Source organism: Geotrypetes seraphini, chromosome 2 (assembly GCF_902459505.1).
Source record: "Geotrypetes seraphini chromosome 2, aGeoSer1.1, whole genome shotgun sequence".
In the NCBI taxonomy this organism is placed as follows: domain Eukaryota; kingdom Metazoa; phylum Chordata; class Amphibia; order Gymnophiona; family Dermophiidae; genus Geotrypetes; species Geotrypetes seraphini.
Genome location: NC_047085.1, coordinates 311,269,340 through 311,286,859, shown reverse-complemented (window position 1 = coordinate 311,286,859; position 17,520 = coordinate 311,269,340). Strand labels below are relative to the sequence as shown.

The window sequence follows — 17,520 nt, the reverse complement described above, 5'->3', positions numbered from 1 at the left end:
TAGCTGGATCCCAAGGAGTAAAACAGATTTTATGCTGCTTATCCTAGGAATAAGCAGTGGATTTTCCCAAGCCATTTCAATAATAGTCTATGGACTTGACTTTTAGGAAATTATCCAAACCTTTTTTTAGACCTTGCTAAGCTAGCTAATTTCACCACATTCTCCAGCAGCGAATTCCAGAGTTTAATTACACATTTGAAGAATTGCATGCCCCCTAGTCCTGCTATTTTTTGAAAAGAGTAAACAAGCGATTCTCGTCTACCCATTCCACTCCACTCAGTATTTTATAGACCTCTGTCATATCACCCCTGAGCTGTCTCTTCTCCAAGCCGAAGAGCCCAAGCCTCTTTAGTCTTTCTTCCTAGAGAAGTCATCCCATCACTTTTATCATTTTCGTCTGTACCTTTCCTAATTCCACTACATCTTTTTTGAGATATGTCAACCAGAATTGCACAGGTATGGCTGTACCATAGAGTGATACAAGGTCATTATGACATTTTCATCTTTGTTTTCCATTCCTTTGCTGTTAATTCCTAACATTCGAATTGCTTTCTTAGTCGCCATCGCACATTGAGCTGAGGGTTTTAACAATGACACCTAGATCCTTTTCCTAATGTGGAACCCTGTATCACATAGCTATAGTTCAGGTTCTTCTTTCCCACATGCATCACTTTGCACTTGCTCACATTAAACACCATCTGCCATTTTAACGCTCAGTCTCACAAGGTGCTGTTGCAATTTTTCACAGTCCCTTGCGATTTAACAACTTTGTCATCAGCAAATTTACTTAACTAGTGAGATAATTAAATTTTATGATGACACAAGGTTATTCCCATCTCTAGATCATTGATAAGAGTGTTAAAAAGCAGCAGTCCCAGCACACACCTATCCTTCTCCATTGAAATATTGACCATTTAAACTTACTCATGCTGCCTGTGGACCGAAGAGTGCAGCGCTAGAAAAAAGGGTAAAAAAAAGTATCAGATTACTTCGGGGAGGGGGGGAAGAGGAAGGGGGATAAAATTCTGGGCAGGCTCTTCAGGCCACCTCAGAGATCTCGGAGGTCTGCCATTGGCTGGTGGGCCTTGTAATGAAGACCACTGGCATAGTCTGCACCTGTTTTTTCATGTCTCTGTTCCGTGTATTCAGATGGAAGAATAAGTTAAATATTGTAGGAAAACCAATTTATGTACATTTGAAATTAGCTCACATATTTTTAGTAGTAACTCTTATGTTGGGTTTAGCACCTCAAATCATTTTGAAAAATTGGCTCATGCTTTTCATAGTCAAGAGAGTTAGTTAGATTGCTGATATTTTGTACCTATAAAGTAGGAGAAAATGTACCTTAGGTAATGGAATTCCAAAGTATAGTTCTGCTGCTGCACCCATACTCTACTGCCCACTGCTACCTCAAACTTGCAGTTAAACTATTTACTTGATCTTCTCCCCTCCGTACTACTTTTGTAGCTGTCACTGCTAATGGGCATTCAGTTACATCTACACTGGATTCCATATGTGTAGTGATTTATCCCTTTCTGTGAACTGGCTTGCAGAGAGAGAATTCTTAAAGCTTTGAGCACCTCCCCTATAGAGGAGGATCTCCAATCCACACCAGTTTTTTTTTCTGTGCAAGTGAACTGTACAGAGGTGTTCTTATCTGCTCTGCTTATCTTTTTTGCTTTCTTTCGTTTAAAGTTTGTTTTTATTTTCTGAGGATTTAGGGCTAGATTCACAAAGCAAACCGATCGTGTACTGATTGGTTTGCGACCCCTTAACGAGCAAATTACCCTCCGCCCTGATTCACTTACCTCTCCTGTGATCTGCTTCTAATCCGTGCATGCAAATGAGGAGAAATGCATGCAAATTGGACAGCGACCCAATTCACTACACAAAATATCAAATCGGACAGAGCTGGCCGATCAATGGAAGAAGCGACTGCTGAGGACCAGTCGTTCAGTGGTTTCCAACTGCATATCCTGCTCTCTGCCCCAACTCAAGCACTAATCTCCTGCCCTGAAGTCCTGTCGCCCTGCACCGAAGTCCTGCTGCCCTGCACTGCCCCGAATCTCCCTGAAGTCCTGCTGCCCTGCACTGCCCTTCCCCGCCCTGTGAGCCCGTGGTTTTAACCTGTGAGTTTAAAGCGGGTTAAAACCACGGGCTTGCAGGGCTCAAAACTACTAAAATAAAAAAAAGTAAAAAAAAAAAAATTGCTGGTCCGATGGACCAAAAGTTGGGAGCAGGAGGGGTGCCTGGTCCCTCCTGCTTCCAGGCCTCCCACCCCCGCCCGGTCCTGGTCGAGCCAGGCGGTCGTGCCCGGCCCACCCACTCCGGTATCTAAAAAATAGTTGGGAGCAGGAGGGATGCCGGTCCCTCCTAGGCCTCCCACCTCCCCGCCCGGTCCTGGTCGGGCCCAGCCCACCCACTTACTTCGGTACCTGTAAAATTGTTGGGAGCAGGAGGGGTGCCCGGTCCCTCCAGCAAGGCTCCCCCAATATCCTCCTGCTCCTACTCTCCTGCCCCAACGCCGCCCAATAGTAGCTTTAGGCCCTAGCACATCTTCTGATGTACGGGGAGAGGCCTAAGGCACTGATTGGCTGAGGAGCCTCAGGCTCCTCCCTTTGGAGGGGATGGGGCACCTCAGCCAATCAGGGACTTCCTTAGGGAGGAGTCTAGGGAAGTTCCTGATTGGCCATTATTGTGCGGCGGCGTGGCAGGAGAGTATGAGCAGGAGGAGTTTGCTCCTGCTTTCGTTGATATAGCCAGTGCTATAGGAGCAGGAGGAGGGTTTGGGCACCCCTCCTGCTCCTGAAGATGTTGGGGGAGCCTTGCCGGAGGGACACCCCTACCAACAATTTTACAGGTACCGGAGTGGGTGGGTGGGCCGGGCCCGACCAGGGCAGGGGGTGGGAGGCCTAGGAGCAGGAGGGACCGAGCACCCCTCCTGCTCCCAACTTTGGTGTCGGGGTGGGCCGTGCCGGTCATTGAGGGGGGCTTGGCGAGGGCCGTGCTGCATGCAAGCAGCTTTTTAATTTTTTTTTAAACAACGATGGCAGAAGGGAGTTGGTATCCCACCTGCTTTTTTCTCCATGGTGGGGGGAGGGGGGGAGGGCGGCATGGCTGAGCAGGGCAGGCAGGGGAGTTTAGGGTCTGGGGAGGGTGTCAGGCAGATCTCTCTTGCCTGTTCCAGGATTCTCCTGCTCTCTGCCGCCGTACTCCGCAGTGCAGGCCCGCTTTAAAACCACGGGCTTGCACTGTAGGGAACGGCGGCAGAAAGCAAGAGAGACCGGGAGCAGGCAAGAGATATCTGTGCTGGGTTGAGCCCTGGCAGCAGTGACGGGAGGCTGCTTCTCCTGACACTACTGTCAGGGTGTGCGCATGAGAGGGGATCGCTCTGGCCGTGGGTAGGGGGCGTGCTAACGATCGTCCCCATTTGCATGCAGGCCTTTACTGAATCAGTCGGCCGGCATGCAAACGGAAACAGATCGCACTCGCTTTGGAGGTTTAGTGAATCCTGCCCTTAGTGCCCTGAGACCCCCATTCTTGAGGATTCTCTGCCTGGGAAAGGACTCAGACCTGCTGTGTAGGTCTGCAGCTCTGCAGGGCAAGCCTTCAGGTGAACCTGAAAGACCAGCCTGCTATGTTTTCTTCTGGGCTCGGGGTTCATTCCCCTGGGAGGTGGCTCACCTGAGTTTCTTGATCGCAGGCTGTGGGATGCCATGAGTAAGAACCCTCAGGGTATCAGGACATCCGCTACGTGTTTACCCACACCGTCGCATTCCGAGGCCCCTGGAGGGGTGGAGGTTGGTCCATCCAGTTTACAGCCCGAAGATTCTATGGTCTGGAGGAGTTGCAGGAAGTATCTGAGACAGAAAATCCTTTCCCCCTTACAGTTAAGAACATAAGCAGTGCCTCCGCCGGGTCAGACCATAGGTCCATCCTGCCCGGCAGTCCGCTCTCGCGGCGGCCCAAACAGGTCACGACCTGTCTGAATCACCAGAAGGGGCTCCCTTGCCACCTTGGTTTCTCATTGAAGTCCTATCTTCCCATCGAAGTCATAACCCTCCGGTCTTGCACATGCACGACCTGGTTGGGTTTCTATACTTATTACCTGGTTAGCTTTCTATACTTGTGTTACATCCCAGCTCCTCCCTCAGTATCCCATGATCCCTTTATCCCTCAGGAATCCGTCCAATCCCTGTTTGAATCCCTGTACCATACTCTGCCTGATCACTTCCTCCGGTAGCGTATTCCAAGTGTCCACGACCCTTTGGGTGAAAAAAAACTTCCTTGCATTTGTTTTGAACCTATCTCCCTTCAGTTTCTCCGAATGCCCCCTCGTACTTGTTGTCCCCTTCAGTCTGAAGAATCTGTCCCTATCCACCCTCTCTATGCCCCTCATGATCTTGAAGGTCTCTATCATATCTCCCCTGAGCCTCCTTTTTTCCAGAGAGAAGAGCCCCAGCCTTACTAACCTGTCGGCGTATGGGCAGTGTTCCAGCCCTTTTACCAGTTTCGTTGCTCTCCTTTGGACTCTCTCAAGTACCGCCATGTCCTTCTTGAGGTGCGGCGACCAATACTGAACGCAGTATTCCAGATGTGGACGCACCATCGCTCGATACAATGGCATGATGACTTCCCGCGTCCTGGTTGTTATGCCCCTCTTTATGATGCCCAGCATCCTGTTGGCTTTTTTCGAGGCTGCTGCACACTGTGCAGATGGCTTCAGTGATGCATCCACCAGCACACCCAAGTCTCTCTCAAGTCTGCTGTCTCCCAACAATGCCCCCCCCAATTTGTAGTTGAACATCGGGTTCTTTTTCCCTATATGCATGACCTTGCATTTTTCCACGTTAAAGTGCATTTGCCATTTGTTTGCCCAGTCTTCCAGCTTGTCCAGGTCCCTTTGCAGGTCTTCACACTCCTCCCTGGACCTAACTCTGCCGCACAGTTTGGTATCGTCTGCAAATTTTATAACCTCGCACTTTGCCTCCTTTTCCAGGTCATTGATAAATATGTTGAAGAATAACGGCCCCAGCACCGATCCCTGTGGCACACCGCTTGTGACTCCCCGCCAGTCAGAATATTGGCCCTTCACTCCGACCCTCTGCAGTCTACCCGACAACCAGTGCTTGATCCATCTGTGCACATCCCCTCCCACCCCGTGGTTCCACAGCTTCCTAAGCAGCCTTTCATGTGGCACCTTGTCGAAAGCCTTTTGAAAATCGAGGTAAATGATGTCTATGGGTTCCCCATTGTCCACCCGACTGCTTATTCCCTCAAAGAAGTACAGAAGGTTCGTTAGGCACGGCCTTCCCTTACAGAATCCGTGCTGGCTTGTTCTCAGTAGGCCATTCCTCTCGATGTGCTCGCAAATGCCGTCCTTGATCATAGCTTCCACCATCTTCCCTATAATTGAAGTCAGGCTCACCGGCCTGTAGTTCCCGGGGTCACCCCTCGATCCCTCCTTGAAGATAGGTGTGACATTCGCCAATTTCCAGTCCTCTGGTACCTCACCAGTTTTCAAGGATAGGTTGCAAACATGCTAGAATGTGCCCGCTATTTCTTGTCTTAGTTCCTTCAGAAACCTTGGGTGGATCCCGTCCGGGCCCGGTGATTTGCCGCATTTTAACCTGTCTATCTGTTTGAGGACATCCTCCTTACTTACCTCTATGTGCTCCAATTTTTCGGCCTGTTCCCCACTCATGAGCTCCGGTATATTAGATGTGTCTTCGCTCATGAAAACCGACGAGAAGAACGTGTTCAACCTCTCAGCTACCTCTTTATCCTCCTTAATCACTCCCTTCCTATCCCCATCGTCCAATGGCCCCACCTCCTCTCTCGCTGGTCGCTTCCCCTTTACGTAACTGAAGAATGCCTTGAAGTTTTTCGCCTCCCTGGCCAGCCCCTCTTCGTATTCCCCTTTCGCTTTTCTAACCTCTCGGTGGCATTCCTTTTGGCATTTCCTGTGCGCCTGGTGATTTTCCTCTGTTGGGTCCTTTTTCCATCTCCGGAAGGATACTTTTTTGTCATTTATTGCCCTCTTTACTTCAGTTGACATCCAAACCGGGTCCTTTGATCGCTTGTTCTTGCAGCCTTTCCTGAAACTGGGGACGTACATTCTTTGTGCTTCCTGCAGAGTGTCCCTGAATAGGGTCCAGGCGCTTCCCACAGTCTCCATCCTAAAGATGTTTCTGAGCTTCCTCCCCACCATTTCCCTCATAGCAACATAGTTCCCTTTCTTGAAGTTGAGCGCAGTTGTTGCGGTCCTCCTTACACGATTGCCTTGTTATGTTCTTCTTTTTTCGAATCGCACTGTATGTAATTCATCTACCTGTTGTGAACCGCCTTGAACTCCCTGGGTATGGCGGTATACAAAATAAAATATTATTATTATTATTATTATTATTATTATTATTATTATTATTATTACTATGGGTGTCCCCCTTTCTAATGTGAATCTGATCGCGTTGTGATCACTGTTGCCTAGTGGTCCTCCCACTTCTACCCCTCTTGCAGGCCCCCCTAATCCGTTTAGGATGAAGTCAAGAGTAGCACCCCCTCGCGTCGGTTCTTTGACTAGTTGCTCCATGAAGCAGTCCCTCACAGCTTCTACAAATCCTGTTTCCCTAGTGCAGTTGGAGTGACCCGTACTCCAGTCTATTCCCGGGTAGTTGAAGTCCCCCATCACTGTTACACTTCCAGTCCTGCATTCCTGTCTCAGTTCCACTTCCAAGTCGTGTCCGACTCCTTCTGGCGTACCAGGTGGGCGATAGTATAGCCCCAGTTTTATGCCTGCACCCTTGTTTCCCGGCAATTTGACCCATAGCGATTCCAGCCCCTCTGCCTTCGTTGCCATATCCATCCCGACCGAGTGGATAGAGTCCTTTATATATAGTGCTATGCCTCCCTCCTTCTTGTGGGTCCTGTCCCTCCTGTAGAGCTTGTACCCCGGCAGCGCCACATCCCATTGATTTTCCTCTGTCCACCAGGTTTCTGCAATTCCAATTATATCTAGGTCCTCCCCCTTGGCCACGACTTCTAGTTCACCCATCTTGGCCATGAGGCTTCTTGCATTTGCGTATAAGCACCGCAGGTCCCGTCGTTTTTCCTCCACCTCTGCATTTACCTGGGCCGCCTGCCCTAGGATTTTGGGCAGTTCTCCCATTCCCTGTGCTTCTGCTTTGCCCTCAGCCTTTACCCTCTTAGCTTTCAGCTTCCCCACATTCCCGCCACCCCACTTCCCCGCTTTTCCTCTGGGTTTTCTAGCCCTACCGGCCCCCTCCTGGGCTATCATCCCTTGAGCCTCTGTTTGATCCCCCTCGCCTTGTGGTACCTCTATATTGCCCTCAGCTTTCGCCCTCGTGCCACCCAGTCCCCCTGTGTCTCCATGCCCCTTAGTCTTCTCCCAGCAAACTCCCTTTACTTGATGTTTCCCTGATTTGCCCTCAGCCTTTACCCTCTTAGCTTTCAGCTTCTCCACATTCCCGCCACTCCACTTCCCCGCTTTTCCTCTGGGTTTTCTAGCCCTACCGGCCCCCTCCTGGGCTATCATCCCTTGAGCCTCTGTTTGATCTCCCTCGCCTTGTGGTACCTCTATATTGCCCTCAGCTTTCGCCCTCGTGCCATCCTATCCCCCTGTGTCTCCATGCCCCTTAGTCTTCTCCCAGCAAGCTCCCTTTACCTGATGTTTCCCTCGCTGTCTGATCATAAGATCCTCCGGTCCCTCTGCTTCCTCCCTGCAGTCAGCCCGTTCAGCATCTGTTCTGGATACTGTTGTCCGAAGCGTCAACATCAGATCAGCTGTCGGCTTTCCCCCTCTCCTCAGTTTAAAGCCCTCTCGATCTCCTTCCTCACATTGGCTGCCAGTAATCTAGTTCCCGCTGTGCTCAGGTGCAGGCCGTCCCGCCGGTAGAGCTTGCTCTTTCCCCAGAAGGACGTCCAGTTCCTCACATAGTGGAAGCCCTCCTCCTGGCACCATCTCCTCAACCATGCATTCACAGCCTGGAGGTCTGCCTGCCTCTTTGCATCTGCTCTCGGTACAGGCAGGATCTCCGAGAATGCTATCCTCCGTGTGCTCCGCTTCAGCTTTCGTCCCAGGTCCCTGAACTGGTCATTCAGTGTGGCCATGCTCATTCAGTGTGGCCATGCTGAAGTTCCTCCGGCTCACATCATTCGTTCCGACGTGGATTATTACCGCAGTCTCCTCTGTCTCTGCTCCGTCCAGGATCCTCTCGATCCTATCAGTGATGTCTCGTGTCTTGGCCCCTGGGAGACAAGTCACTAGCCGGTCCTCCCTTCCTCCAGCTACGTTACTGTCTACCTCTCTCAAGATCGAGTCTCCCACCACAATAGCAGACTTCCCTTTCCTCAGCAACCTCCTCTGCCTCAGGTCCGTGTCCTTGGTGTAGCGCGGTGTCTCTCCCTCGGGGTCCCGGTGAGTCGCGGTCTCCTCCTCTTGCATGGTTCCTCCGCTAGGTCCTTCCCCAGTGGCACCTTGTGGATCCTGGGTCTCGTCTGCCGACATCCGTCTGTGCAGCTGCTGGTCCCGTTCCTCCACCTTCCTATAGGCCTCCTCGATGAATCTCTTGAGGTCCCTAACCTGGTCCACAATTGGGCCTGCTCCGTCTGTGTTCTGGGTTGACCAGCTCGTCTCCTCTGTGGTGTGCAGTCCCTCCAGTTCCTGGACCCTGACCCTCAATCTGCCGACCTCCATCCTCAGGCTTTCCAGTTCCTGACACCGAATTGAAAGAGCTACAGGCAGGCACCCACAGAAAACTGAGAGTAAAATTCCGTTCACTCCTATGAAAGAATCGGGTGAGTCAAAAAATCCCAAATTTGAGGGTTAGAGTTCAGGTCTCCCACCTCCAAAACCCCCTATTTCTGTGTTTTTAGACTTCTAAAAAAAGTCTCCATGGACCATTTTTGGTGCAATTTTACTGGTAGTGGCTGTCTTGGATTTCAAACTATCTTTTTTTTTCTCTAATTCTCTATCTGCCTAAAAGAAGTGATTTTGCTTCCAATTAGCTGGGATGGACTCCTCAGGGGGTGAAGACGTGAATTTATGTCAAAATTGTGCTGTTACCAGTGGAAGAGCGTCCATGGAGGGAGGGGAGGGAACCTCGGGCTTAGCTTAATCCTCATCCTCCAGGGCTAGTGAGCCACTATGGGTCCAGGAGATGGGTAGAAAATTTTGCCCGGTACCCTTTTCATGTGTTGATGTGAATCGGAGGCGCATAGCATCTGAAGACCCCACAAGAACACAGCTGGAGGATTTGGCAGACTTCATTTACTTACCCTGCATTGGCTTCTTCCCGTTGTTCGTAAATTTTAATGTGGAGCTTTTCTGACACATCCAGAACAGGGTGTGCAGCTTGCGGGCTTGCAGCCTTTGACCCAAGGAGCATCTTCTCCAGTGTCTGCTTCTAAGCAAGCTGGCCCCTGGCTCCAGTGAGCTTTCGGATCTCGACAGGTGTGATGGCATGTCTGACTTCATGCTACTTTTGTCCAAGGATTCTGATTCAGTCCTGGATGACTCTGGTTTCCTGTTTGGGTCCAACAACCGTCTTTTCAGGTTAGCCTTTTGTGCACCACTTTGTTTTTGAAGCAATGTTGAGTTGAAACCGGAAGCGCAGCCCTCCACTTCCAAATGCACGGTCATGAGTGGCTTTAACAACCAGACCTACTTTTTCTGGCTCATCCGTATATTACTTCCCTAATCACAGAACAGTGGGAAACTCTGAAGGGGGTCATTGCTGGTTGCCAATGCCATAGCTTAACTTTATCTCATGATGCCTGCCAAAGGTAGATTCAGCGGTCACTCGGTTCACCAAGTGTGCTGCTCTCCCGAGCAAAGGTAGTGTCATGCTGATGGATGCACAGGACCATAGGGGCATAGTGCTTAAGAAACAATTTGAGGCTCTGGTTCTGGGGGTCAGGGCTGCTGCTTCTTTTGCTGTGAGGGCCTGCCACACCAAGTTGCGCCAAGCACTTTCAGCGGCGGAGGACGCCTGACCTCATCTTGTGCGGGAAGGTGTGGATTATATGGCACATGCTTTCTACAACCTTATCAGAATCATGAACAAAGTACCTGCTTATGCAGTTTTGACTTGCAGGATGCTCTGGATCCAGCAGTGGGTGGGCAACTCGGTGTCCAAGGTTACCTTGACCAGACTGTCCTTTAAGGGGCAAATGTTTTTTGATAAGGGTCATGATGATCTCATGGCCAGTGTGGTTGATCACAGTCCTAAGTCCATGCTGGAGAACAGCCCTCACTGCCCACCTGGTGGGAGTAGGGGAACTTTTTGTCCCTCCCACCTCTTTCAACAGTACTACCAGAGATCATTGTTACAGAGGCCTATCCAAGGTTACTGACAGCATTTTAGTAGCTCCAGGCACCAGAAGATCGCTGGGTCTCACCTCAACCCATCTTCTAAAAAGAGCCAATGATGCCAAGCTGCCAGTTCCGCTCCCACATATTAATGGGGGGGGGGGGGGGTTGTTGACATTTCTGGGAGAGTGAGAAAAAATCTCCTCAGACCAGTGGGTGCTGGATATCATCCAAGAAGCTCACATGATCGAGTTTTATCACCCTTCCATGGCTTTGTTCCTCCATTCTCCTGCCAGACAGCCAGAGGAGATCAAGGTACAAGCCACTCTCCCGAGACTTTTAGACATTCGGGCAATAGAACCTGTTCCCACCTCCAACTCGGGCTCAGGCAGATACCCCAGATACTTCATCGTGATAAAGAAAGACACAAAGGACTGGAGGCCTATTTTGGATTTCAAGGCAGTGAATGCATTTCTGAGGATCCCATATTTCTACATGGAGACAGCCCAGTCGGTCATCGTGGCTGTGGCTCTGGGAGAGTTTCTAGCCTCCCTTTACCTCACGGAAGCATATCTGGATATTCCCATCTTTCTGGACCACAGAAAATATCTACGGTTTCACATACTTCAGTAGTATTTCCAGTTTGTGGCTCTCCCATTGGGACTGGCGACAAATCCTCGCACGTTCACCAAGATAATGGTGGTAGCTCACCTCTGGTTCATGGAGATTCAGGTTCATCCCTATCCGGACAACTGGCTCATCAGAGCCCTGTCTAGACCAGAGTGCGAGCTGGCGGTGCTTCAAATTGTGGACCAGTTCCAGCATTTGGGCTGGATTGTCAACTTCAGTAAGAACCATTCAAAACCCACCCATAGGCTGGAGTACCTGGACATTCAGGACACAGTACTAATCGAAAAGCTCCAGAGAAGAGCGACTAAAATGGTTAAGGGGCTGGAGAAGTTGTCGTACAGTGAGAGATTAGAGAAACTGGGCCTCTTCTCCCTTGAAAAGAGGAGACTGAGAGGGGACATGATTGAAATGTTCAAGATAATGAAGGGAATAGACTTGGTAGATAAAGATAGGTTGTTCATCCTCTCCAAGTTAGGGAGAACGAGAGGGCACTCTCTAAAATTAAAAGGGGACAGATTCCATACAAACGTAAGGAAGTTCTTTTTCACCCAGAGAGTGGTGGAAAACTGGAACGCTCTTCGGAAGGCTGTCATAGGGAAAAACACCCTCCAGAGATTCAAGACAAAGACGAGTTCCTGCTGAACTGGAGCGTACGCAGGTATGGCTGGTCTTGGTTGGGGCACTGGTCTTTGACCTAGGGGCCGCCGCGGGAGCGGGCTGCTGGGCATGATGGACTACTGGTCTGACCCAGCAGCGGCAATTCTTATCTTCTTAATATGGCTTGCATCCAAGTGTTTCTTCCTGAGCAACACAAATGGAAGCTCCAAAGCCAGATCCAGTCTCTATTGGAAATGCAGTCTCCGACTGTTTGGCATTACCTTCAGGTGCTGGGCTTCATGACAGCCATGCTGGAGGTTGTCCCCTGAGTCAGAGCCCATATGCCACCTCTACAGGACTCTCTCCTGTCCTAGTGGTCTCCACAGAAACATCATCTTACAGCTCCCTTGGATCGGGGTTGTGAAGCTCAGACTGCTGGTGGCTTCAGGATGTATCCTTTTTGAAGGGCATGCCTCTTCAGATCTCAGAATAGATGACTCAACAGATGCCAGCCTCTTCAGCTGGGGAACTCATTGTAGGGATCGCTAGGTTCAGGACCAATGGATTCCCCATCAAAAGAAATGGTCCATAAATCGTCTGGACCTCAGAGCCATTCGTCTATTTCTGCAAGCTCTGGTACATGTTTTAGCAGGAAAAACTGAAAGAGCATTCTCTGACAACACCATGGTAGTGGCATACGTGAACAGGCAGGGAGACACAAGGAGCACTCTTTGGTGTCTGGAAGCTCAGATGCTCTTTCGGTGGACAGAAGACAACCTTCAGGCTCTGTTTGCGGTCGTGGCCTGAGTAGAAAATGTTCAGGCCGACTTTCTAAGTCGACAGTTCCTGGACCCAGGAGAATGATCACTGTCGGGCAGGGCTTTTGATCTGATTGTGCAGTGCTGGGGCAGACCAGTGATGGATTTGATGGCTTCAGCCAAGATCACGAAGACCAGATGCTTCTTCAGTCGAAGAGCAGAACCGGGAAGCTCATGGTTGGACATATTGGTCTAACCCTGGCCACCAGTCAGTCTCCTTTACATCTTCCCTCATTGGCCAGTGATGGGCAGGGTCATCTGCTGGATTGCCTCTCATCCAGGTTTAGTAATCCTATTGGCTCTAACTTGGCCTTGGTATTCAGACCTGGTATGTCTTCAGCAGGATGATGGCTTCAGGCTGTTTCTTCATTGTGGTTTTCTCAGTCAGGAGCCAGTCCTCATGGAGAATTCACAGTGCTTTGGTCTTAAGTCATGGCTCTTGAGCGCTTGGCGCTAGTTCGAAAGGGATATTCTAACAAGGTTATTGCCACGCTGCTTCAGGCTAAGAAGCCATCTACTATGGCAGCCTATTCTAAGGCTTGGCAGGCTTTTCAGTAATCATATGCTACCGACTAGGTGGAGCCATGTCAGGCTCCCATTTCAGTCATTTTGGCTTTCCTTCAGGCCAGAATGGATTAAGGCCTGGCCTTGGCCTCTCTTAAGATGCAGGTGGCTGGTCTCTCTTGCTTCCTGACTCACAATCACATGTCCTTTCTGATTCCTCTTCCTGATGTGACCAAATTCCTCCGTAGAGGCCGCCTTCATCGTCCCTTTCCAACCTGGAACCTTAACATTGTTTTGAAAGGTCTCTCTAAGGTTCCGTATGAGCCCCTCAATGATGTATGTCTTTTGGACCTCTCCATTAAAACTGTGTTTCTGGTGGTGATTGTTTTGGCATGGCGAATCTCGAAGCTTCAGGCTTTTTCCTGTAGAGATCCCTTTTCTCAGAATTATGGATGAGGGTGTCGCTCTCCATGCTAGGTCCTCCTTTCTCTCAAAGGTAGTGTTGGATTTCCACATCAACCAAGAGGTTCATCTATCTGCTCTTCAGTCCTCGGGGTCTGACAAACAAGATAGAGTTTTGAAGAAACTGGACATCCAAAGAACTTTGCTCTAGTACTTGGAAAGGATAAATGACCTTCACCTTTCTGACCACCTTTTCGTATTTAACAGCCACTCCAGTCTTGGCAGGCCAGCGTCTAAGACCTCTATTGCTAGATGGATTTACATGACCATCTCTTCAACGTACATTGCCTGTGGGAAGTATCCACCAGTCTCTCTCAAGGTGCATTCAACCAGGAGTATCACCTCTTCCTGGGTAGATTCTCAGGCAGTTCCTCCCTCAGAGATCTGTTGGGCAGCTACTTGGTCTACTCATAAGAACATAAGAATAGCCTCACTGGGTCAGACCAATGGTCCATCAAGCCAAGTAGCTCGTTCCCACGGTGGCCAATCCAGGCCACCAGTATCTGGCCAAAACCCATGGTGTAGCAATATTCCATGCTACCGATACAGGACAAGCAGTGGTTTCCCCCGTGTCTTTCTCAATAACAGATTATGGATTTTTCCTCCAGGAACTTGTCCAAACCTTTCTTAAAACCAGCTACACTATCCGCTCTTACCATATCCTCTGGCAATTGGTTTTAAAAATATTTTCCTGTAACTTCGAGTGTCCCCTAGTCTTTGTAATTTTTGACGGAGTGAAAAATCGATCCAAGTGTATCCATTCTTCTCCACTCAGGATTTTGTAGACTTCAATCATATCTCCTCTCAGCCGTCTCTTTTCCAAGCTGAAGAGCCCTAACCGTTTGTCTTTACATCCCCTTTACCATCTTGGTCGCTCTTCTTTGAACTTTTTCTAGTGCCACTATATCTTTCTTGAGATAAGGAGACCAGAATTGAACGCAATACTCCAGATGAGGTTGCACCATGAAGTGATACAGGGGCATTATAACATTCTTAGTCTTGTTAACCATCCCTTTTTTTAAATAATTCCTAGCATCCTATTTGCTTTTTTGGCCGCCGCCACACATTCTGCGGAAGATTTCATCGTGTTGTCTATGATGACACCCAGATCCTTTTCTTGGGCACTAATCCCCAAGGTGGACCTTAGCATCCGGTAACTGTGATTCTGTTTATTCTTCCCAATGTGCATCACTTTGCATTTGTCCACATTAAATTTCATCTGCCATTTGAACTCCCAGTCTTCCAATTTCCCAAGGTCTGCCTGCAATTTTTCACAATCCACATGCATTTTAATAACTTTGAACAGTTTAGTGTCATCTGCAAATTTAATCACCTCACTCGTTCCAATTTCTAGATCATTTATAAATAAGTTAAATAACACCGGTCCCAGTATAGACCCCTGAGGCACTCCACTATTTACTTTCCTCCATTGAGAAAAATTACCATTTAACCCTACCCTCTGTTTTCTGTCCGATAATCAATTCCTAATCCACAACTGAACTTTGCCACCTATCCCATGACACTAATTTTCTCAGGAGCCTCTCGTGAGAAATTTTATCAAAATCTTTCTGAAAATCTAGATATACTATATCAACCGGCTCACATTTATTCACACCTTCAAAGAAGTCAAGCAAATTTGTGAGGCAAGATCTCCCTCAGCTGGACCCATGCTGACTCCGTCTCATTAAATCATGTTTGTCTACGTTTTCCACAATTTTATTTTTTATAATCATTTCTACCATTTTGCCCGGCACTGAAGTAAGGCTTACCGGTCTGTAATTTCCCGGATCTCCCCTGAAACCCTTTTTAAAAATTGGTGTAACATTGGCCACCCTCCAATCTTCAGGTGCTACTCTTCATACCTTTTCCAGATTTTCCAGAGTAGATGTAGTGGCTCGGGAGGATGCCGCTTATGAGTCCTCAGTCTTGTGGGCAGGCTCTTCTGTCCCTCCCCAGACATCAGCCACTGCTTTGGTTCGTTGCCACATGTATGGAATCCAGAGTAGATGTAACTGAATGAAAGATTAGGTTCTTACCTGGATAATACTCTTTCAGTTATTCTACTCCTGATACTGTACGGCCCACCCTCTGTCTTTTCTTTATCACCTATTTTCTTTCCTGGATATTTCTGTGTTTCAGGCCTGGAGTTCTCCTGTCAGCCAGATGGCTAAACGCCAAGAAACCCGGTATGTATAAGTGTATTCCTCAGCCCCTGGCTCCCTTAATGTTAGTGCCAGTTGTTTCTCTATGGTTGTGTTTCAGTTGTTATGTTGATTTCTTCCAATTGTGTTTTCTGAGTTGCAGAGCAAAGCAGACCAGAATTGCTTGTTGCGGGGAGTTTCCATGTTCCCCTCCTCTTTTGTCTTTTGTTACAATTTAATGTGATTGCTTTGGGACTAAACCAAGGTGGACTGGGGCTCCACCTCTATAGGGGAGGTGCTCAGAGCTCTAAGTATTCTCTCTCTGTAAGCCAGTTGACAGGAAGGGATAAATCATCATATGTAAGGAATCCATAGTAGATTAACTGAAAGAAGATTATCCAGGTAGGAACCTAATCTTTCATTCTAGTGCAAAAGGCACCTCATTCCTGAACTCTTGGGTAGTCAATCCCTTCCTGAAAGATTTGTGTAGAGAGCCTCATTAGCATTTTCTTCGCTCCACCTTCCATCCCTCTGGGCTCTCTCATGATTCAGTTTGTCTCTCTACATGCAAGATGGAAGGAGCCAGTCTGTTTTGCTCATGTTTATTTTTCCTTTAACTTTGGCTTTTTTGTCTGATTGTAAGACTATTTGGTGCTACAGAGGCTCCCAGATTTGGGACATCTCTGACCATGGAGGTTAGAAGGCTGTAGCCAAGGGGCAGACTACTTTTTAGTGCACCTGCACTAATAGTTCAAGAGTTCAGGGACTGTTTCAATGAGAGCAAGTTTATACCAGGTTCTGTCTGCAGAGGGCTTGAGCACAGGTTGAGGGGTTCTGTGACGATTTTCTACCAGGATTGGAGCTAATTGCTTTTCCTCCTCTCTACTGCATTCGTGAGCTCCAGTGAGAGTTGAGGTCTTCGGCAGGTCGGAGAGTTTCTCTTTCTGTAGTTTCAGCTCACACAGCTCCCAACACAAGTATGGCACAAGGCTGACAGCCTGAGAGAAAATTGGGGGTGGAGGCCTTAAAATTTATTTTTTTTGTGGGGGGGGAAGGGGGGTCCTGGGGCTAGAACTAGGGTCCCCCCCTGAAAAATCCCAAAATTGACATTTTTTGTCCCCCTAGTGTGGCACTAAAATCGCTACCGCAACAGCCATCTTGGATTTCACGATTTGAAAATAAAAGCCTCAGTCTGCCTCAAAACACCTCAATTTAGCTTAAAATCAGGTGGGATGGACTACTCAGGCCAGGATACTTCTGATTCATGCCAGGTTTGCACTGATGGTGGGTTGTTATTTTTACTCTCTAGGGCTGACCATCTGTTTTGATACAAATTGAGAAGTCACAGGACAGCCCAGAAGGATGGGAGGCAAAGCAAAGAAAATGCTAATGAGGCTTTCTACATAAATCTCGTGGGAAGGGATTAACTACCCAAGAGTTCAGAAATAAGATACCTATTTACTAGAAAGAAGATTACTTAGTTAAGTACCTAATCTTTCCATTCCTGCCTTTGTTTTCCTACCCCTTGCAACTGACAGGCACTTCTTCCTTGCAGCCACCACTTCAACAGTCATATTCTCCATCCACTCTATACCATACAGTCTTTCCACATACCCCCATATTGTAACAAAGACGTACTTCCCCTAGACCAGGGGTAGGCAATTCCGGACCTCGAGAGCCGGAGCCAAGTCAGGTCTTCAGGATATCCACAATAAATATGCATGAGATAGATTTACATCTCAAGGAGGCAGTGCATGCAAATCTATCTCATACATATTCATTGTGGATATCCTGAAAACCTGATCTAGCTCCGGCTCTCGAGAACCGGAATTGTCTACCCCTGCCCTAGACCTATTCCCTTGCAGGGTGAAGTACCATCTAATTGGAATCACTTTGGAGGCTGCAGCAGTACCAGTGGGAGTTCTCCTGTGTACCTTCCACCAGGCTTCCCTTCAGCTTGAGGGTTAAAGTAGTTGGAGGGGAGGCAGATTCTGGAGGGGTAGCTAAAGTGAGGAGTTCTGGTCTGGAACAGGTCCTGTAC

The 17,520-nt window shown here is 48.6% G+C and overlaps 1 protein-coding gene across 1 annotated transcript in view; it reads left to right on the top strand.

Moving 5' to 3' along the window:
• DNAJC13 (DnaJ heat shock protein family (Hsp40) member C13) overlaps positions 1-17,520 on the top strand; it is a 495,155-nt gene that overhangs the window by 394,602 nt on the left and 83,033 nt on the right.